Genomic DNA, 6,837 nt, shown 5'->3' with positions numbered 1-6,837 from the left:
CCCAACCATGGGGTTTAGAGACTCATGCTGTAGAGGATACAATGAGGAACGTGTAAAGTGTCATGAGGTACCGATACAATATCAAAAGGTCCTATTAATAGTGAACTAGTAACCTAGGGTATACAGAAATGAGTAAATGACGTATAAATCCACTTCTGGGGTCCACTTGGCGTGTGCTTTGGCTGAGCATTGAAGCTTTCATGTGTAGAGACTTTTTCTGGAGTTAAACGCTAGCTTTTATGCCAGTTTGGTCGTTTAACTCCAATTTTTTGTGCCAGTTCCGGCGTTAAACGCCGGGAATTCTGAAGCTGATTTGCAACGCCGGTTTGGGCCATCAAATCTCGGGCAAAGTATGGACTATTATACATTGCTGGAAAGCCCAAGATGTCTACTTTCTAACGCAATTAAGAGCGCGCCAATTGGGCTTCTGTAACGCCAGAAAATCTACTTCGAGTGCAGGGAGGTCAGAATCCAACAGCATCTACAGTCCTTTTCAGCCTCTGAATCAGATTTTTGCTCAGGTCCCTCAATTTCAGTCAGAAAATACCTGAAATCACAGAAAAACACACAAACTCATAGTAAAGTCCAGAAAAGTGAATTTTAACTAAAAACTAATAAAAATATAACAAAAACCAACTAAAATATACTAAAAACATACTAAAAACAATGCCAAAAAGCGTATAAATTATCCGCTCATCACACACCAAGTGGGTCCTGGAAGTGGATTTCTGCATCAATTACTTACTTCTGTAAACCCTAGTAGCTAGTCTAGTATAAATAGGACATTTTATTATTGCATTAGACGTCTGGAATCCTTGATTGTATTTTTGATCCTGTGATCACGTTTTGGGGGCTGGCCATTCGGCCATGCCTGGACCTTCATCACTTATGTATTTTCTACACACCATAGATTAAGGGTGTGGAGCTCTGCTGTACGTTGAGTTTTAATGTAATTACTACTATTTTCTATTCAATTCAGTTTATTCCTGTTCTAAGATATTCGTTGCACTTCAACATGATGAATGTGATGATCTGTGACACTCATCATCATTCTCACCTATGAACGCGTGACTGACAACCACTTCCGTTCTACCTTAGCCCAGGTGCATATCTCTTGGATTCCTTGACCAGAATCTTCGTGATATAAGCTAGAATTGATGGTGGCATTCATGAGAATTCGGAAAGTCTAAACCTTGTCTATGGTATTCCGAGTAGGATTCAGGGATTGAATGACTGTGACGAGCTTCAAACTCGCGATTGTTGGGCGTGATGACAAACGCAAAAGGATCAATGGATTCTATTCCGACGTGATCAAGAACCGACAGATGATTAGCCGTGCTGTGACAGAGCATTTGGACCATTTTCACTGAGAGGATGGGATGTAGCCATTGACAACGGTGATGCCCTACATACAGCTTGCCATGCAAAGGAGTAAGAAGGATTGGATAAAGGCAGTAGAAAAGCAGAGATTCAGAAGGAGCACAGCATCTTCATACGCCTATCTGAAATTCCCACCAATGATTTACATAAGTATTTTTATCTTTATTTTCTATTTATTTATCATTATTTTTTGAAAAATCCATAAACATATATTATCTGCCTAACTGAGAATTTCAAGATGACCATAGCTTGCTTCATACAAACAATCTTCGTGGAATCGACCCTTACTCATGTAAGGTTTATTAGTTGGACAACCCAGTGCACTTGCTGGTTAGTTGAGTGAGGTTGTGAAGAAAGTGCTGAGTTATAAACACGCATACCAAGTTGAATGCTATTGTTGATGATCACAATTTTGTGCACCACTAAGCTTGAACAATTTCCCAATTCCTTGATTTAATTGCTCATGGGAAGAGATGAAGTTTGGTCACTGATTATACCACACACATTTATAGATCAAAGTATTGGTAGGATTAAATGTCACAATATCCATCCAACCCCCAACCTAATCCAATGTGAGAGAGCATTTCTAGCATGATCTCCTCATTCCTCTTCCAAGGCTCAGAGGAGATCCAATTATGGAGTAGAGCTTCTCTTCAAAGATAGCTAACCAATTGGATGAAGATCGAAAGCTCTCTAGTAAAATCAAGAGTAAAGAAAGAAGAAGAAGAATTAAAACTACAATTGATCCATCAAATGCAATAGAGCTCTCTAACCCAATGAAAAAAGTTAGTTGTTCATTGCTCTACCAAAATAGAAAAAAAGAAAGTGCAGAAAAATAAAGATGAAGACTAAAACTGAAATTGAAAATTCAAATTTCATAAATGAAAACTACAAACTAGAATGAAGCTCCTACTAAGTAAAGAAAAAGAAGGAAAAGTGTGTGAGGGGAAGGAGTCCGAAAACCCCCCTCTCCGGTGTGTTCCAGCCTCCAGCCCCCAATACAGAATCCCCCTTCAATCCCCGGATGAATTCAAAGTAAAAACTATGGTCTTTATATAGGCTCTCCTAAATTACAAAATAAAATGAAATTAAAAGCAAATTACAATTAAATAAAAATTCCTACTCTAGATGCTTCTTGTGGCCTTGATTGGTTGACACTTGTGGGCTTGCTTGCTTGAGGTTGGGTGGTCCTTGAAAGAGAAGTGAATAAAGTTGTGGTCCAGGTGGTAATCGTTAGTGTTACCGTTAGCCATACTAACGTTAGTGTGGCGTTAGTGCTGAAGTTAGTGTGGCTAACGTCACACTTGCTACCCAGTTGGTGTTTTTGGGGCTTAAAAGATGGCTATTGTTTGTGTTCCAATTTCATGTCCACTAATAAACCCATATTTTATGATGTATATTATGCTCAATCTAAGTGATTTATTCAACCCTTCATATACTTATTCATAGAAATTGCATAAGTTTTGCTTTCCCTTCCCTATTATGTGATATATATGAAACACATGTTTTCTATGCTTTAAAAGTAATTATTTTAATTATCCTTTATTACCATTCGAGGCCGTGATTTTTGTGCTGAGTACTTTTAGGTTTTATAGGGCAGGAATGATTTAAAGGATGGAAAGGAAATATACAAAAATGGAAGGAAAGCACAAATTGGAGTTTTAGAGCAACCGGCAGTGACGCGTCCGCATGGACGACACAAACGCGTGGTTCGCACGAAAGAGAATCGACGCGAGAGCATGGATGAGGCGAATGCGTAACTTGCAAAATACAACTGACGCGGGCGCATGATTGACGCGATCGCGTGGAAGAGCGACACTTTAGATGACGCGACCGCGTGACCCACGCGGACACGTGACGTGCGCGATCTGTAGAATTTGCAGATCTCGTTTGCAGCTATTTTTGGGCCCTTTTAGCCCAGACCCAAATCCAAATCCAGAAGGCACAGATCAGAGGTTATGAAGTGGGGGAATGCATCCGTTAAAGGAGTATCTTCAATTAGTTACTATTCATGAATTAGATGTAGTTTGGAGGGAGAGGTTCTCTCCTCTCTCTTCTAGGATTTAAAATTAGGATTTCTTTTGCTTTCAGGATTATCTCTTTTCATCAGGTTCCATATTCCTTTTTATTTATCTTCTCAATTTAATTTATGAATTCTTCTACGTTACAGATTATTCTTTGAATTAATGTTATTTGAGGTATTTCAATTTATTATTACTCTCTTTTATTTATGTTACTGTTGCTTCCAATCCGAAGACATTTTTTATTCCAGTAGATTTACTTTTCTCCTTTTGGTATTGGTTAAGAAATTAGTAACTCAGGAGTTATTAGACTCAACGTGATCGATAATTGCTTTCTTTGCTAATTAGCTTGAACTTCAATAATCCCAATCTTTTTCTAGAAATTAACTAGGATTTGAAGATCAAACTAATTAGTCACTTGACCTTCCCTTGCACTAGCAAAGGTTAATTAAGTAGAATTAAGATTCAATTTTCATCATCATTGATAAGGATAACTAGGATAGGACTTCCAATTTCTCATACCTTGTTAAAAGTTTATTTTACAGTTATTTATTTATTTTAGAATCTTTTATTTATTTTAATTTCAATTTAAATGACTTGTTCCTCATCTTTAAAACCCCGATTTATAATCTTCATAACCAATAATAAGAATATACCTCCCTGCAATTCCTTGAGAAGACGACCCGAGGTTTAAATACTCGGTTATCAATTTATTTAGGGGTTTGTTACTTGTGACAACCAAAACGTTTGTACGAAGAGATTTTCTATTGGTTTAGAATCTATACAAACAACGCGACTATATTTTATAAAATTCTTTACTAGCAAAAATCCTAACGTCAAAATGGCGCCGTTGCCAGGGAATTGCAAACGGGTGCCTTATTATCGGTTATTGTAAATATTTTTCTTTTACTTGTTTATTTGTTTTCTCTCTTCCCTCTTATTTCTGATAGATACTATGAATTCTCACCCCTCTCGCTTTGAGTTTGGTTCTAATGTTGTTGCAAGGAATGGAAGCTATAACAAGACTATGCATCAAGGTCTAAGCAATCAAAGATGGATGGGGCCACGAGGATCTGATCACCCCTTTAGGCAACAACATCCTCCTATATATCATGGACAAAGACCATTCTACAATGCATTCCCAACTGATAGATTTGGTGGACAACCTCGTAGCTACCAACAAGCCCCACCCTGTGCTCAGAGACCATCCTCTCAACATAACTTCGAACCACCACACTCACAAGCTTCTTTTCACCATTCACTACTACATGATCCTTATCCGCCCCAACGCCAATCCAATTACTCCCAAGAACCACCACTCCCCTATGTGCCATGTCCATATCCATCAAGCCAAGAATCACAGGTTCGTTTCGAAAAATAAGGAGACCAATTTAATGCAACCCTTCATCAACTGGAGCAAGCAATAAATCAATTATCTTCCAGACATTCAGACACTCAATGGATTCCTATGGCTTCATGTGGAGAATCTAATGAAGAACGTAGCGTGAAGAAGACACTAAAAACTCCAGTGGATAGCATAGAGCATAACTTCGTACTGGAACAAGTAGAGGACGCTGTCATTGTAGAAGAAGAAGAGTTGGTTGAAGATTTAGGAGATGCCGAACCGCCACCTAAATCTAGAGTTATGGAGAATTCCGTCAAGGACGCTACAATTGATGCTAAGGAGGATAGTGCACAACCCCCAAAGCAGGTATCTTATGGAGAACTAGACGGAACTACCCGAGACACATGTTTCCTTGATGATGATGATCACAAGTCAAGTTCTCTTGGTATTGAACTTGCATCCGCAAGTGAATTCCTGGAGACAGAAGAATCTTCCCCAAGTGAATATGAGGATGATGCAGAGGTCGACTTTTCTCAACCTCCCAATTATGACTCAGGTGATGAGGAAGATATTAGTGACTTTGATCAAGACATGGTTGAATTGGAAGAAAATTGCCAAGAAGTGGAGGAATTCACAGAAGACCACAAGGGAGTAGAGCTTGCAGAACCACTGTAAACACTGATCCCAATGCCACTGCCACCCAACACAAACTTCAAGTGGGTAGAATCCTTGACCTTTATCTTCAATTTTCCACTTGAATATGGTTTGCTTGAGACAGATGGCCAGCTTAGAGCTCTTTGCGGCTTTAAGAGAAAAAGGGAAATGACTCGCACTCAGCGCTAGTATGCAAGATTCAATGAGGTTTTGCACTTCAATTTGAGGTGCAGGAATTGGTGTCAAGCTGAATTGGAAGGATCTTGGAAGCTGTTTGGTCACTGTAGTGAGAATTCAGATTACTTATCACCCGGCTGGAAAAATATAGATCAAGACAAAACGGGTGTACAAGTAGAGTTTGGGATCCTGGAATCTATTCTACCATTCAACACTCCGGGAGCCTGCAAGCCTGTTTGAACTCACACAAGGGCTTTACGTACTTTGTTTGGGACCCCGAAGGATGCTGGCATTCCAAACACTGGTGGAGATTTCTGGACGAATTCAAGCACAAGCCACCATAGCAGGAAGCTCTTCAAATGTCCAACTTAAGGACTTTAACTAAAAGTGCTAGGTGGGAGACAACACACCATGGTATGATCGTTCCCCCTCTGTTTTGCTCTGTTTTTGAACTTTGTTTGAACCTGAAGTTTTTGTATGACATTCACTGCATTTTGCATTCTGCATACTGCATAAAAAAAGGGAAAGAGGAAAGTGAACAGAGAGTCACGCTGAAGCAAGGCGGGAGGCATGCCTTTAGCACAATTGTTCCACGCGACCGCATGCCCCACGCGATCGCGTCAGTTGCAAAAAAGGCCCTCCACGCATCCGCGTCACCCACGCGAACGCGTGATATGGATATCGACGTAAAGATCCAACGCCCAGAAAGTTGAGCTGGAATCGTGTGGCTATTGCGCGTTTAGCACCAACAACCCACGCGTACGCGTCCCCGACGCGAACGCGTCACTTACACAACACCCATCCCACGCGAAAGCGTGAGTGACGCGATCGCGTTGCTCGTGGATATTATGAACCCCAAACCAAATAGAGAGTTGCGCTGAAACGACGCTGGAAGCTTGCATCTAGCACAAATTCCAGCGACGCGATCGCGTGCCTCACGCGTCCACGTCACCCATCTTACACCCAATCCACGCGATTGCGTCAACCCTATTTCACCCTGCTCACGCGATCGCATCCTCCACGCGTCCGCATGGATTCGCGATCATTAACCCCAAGTCACGCGAACCCTTTCCCTGTCGCGTCCCCAAACCCTACCCCTTCTCTCTCTAACCTCTGCAACTCTCTCTCTCAACCATCCCAGCCACCACCTCCGACCACCAACGACCGCCGCAGTCCTCCAAGATCACCACGCCACCACCGCCGCACCGACCACCCCTCCCCTCTCTTCCTTCCTTTCCCTCTCTCTCTCTCTTCCTTCAT

General features: G+C 41.1%; 1 long non-coding RNA gene across 2 annotated transcripts in view; it reads left to right on the top strand.

The window, feature by feature from the left end:
• LOC127745796 (uncharacterized) overlaps positions 1 to 3,063 on the top strand; it is a 61,001-nt gene extending 57,938 nt beyond the window's left edge. Inside the window, exon 3 of one of the 2 annotated variants that reach the window (XR_008007366.1) lies at positions 2,976 to 3,063. This is a non-coding gene — a long non-coding RNA (uncharacterized LOC127745796). The remainder of the gene's footprint in view (positions 1 to 2,975) is intronic. The other variant, XR_008007367.1, reaches the window with a different exon arrangement.
• Positions 3,064 to 6,837: the final 3,774 nt, after the last annotated feature.

This window comes from Arachis duranensis, chromosome 3, assembly GCF_000817695.3.
Source record: "Arachis duranensis cultivar V14167 chromosome 3, aradu.V14167.gnm2.J7QH, whole genome shotgun sequence".
NCBI classification, from domain to species: Eukaryota; Viridiplantae; Streptophyta; class Magnoliopsida; order Fabales; family Fabaceae; genus Arachis; species Arachis duranensis.
This window is presented reverse-complemented; position numbering and strand designations above follow the sequence as displayed.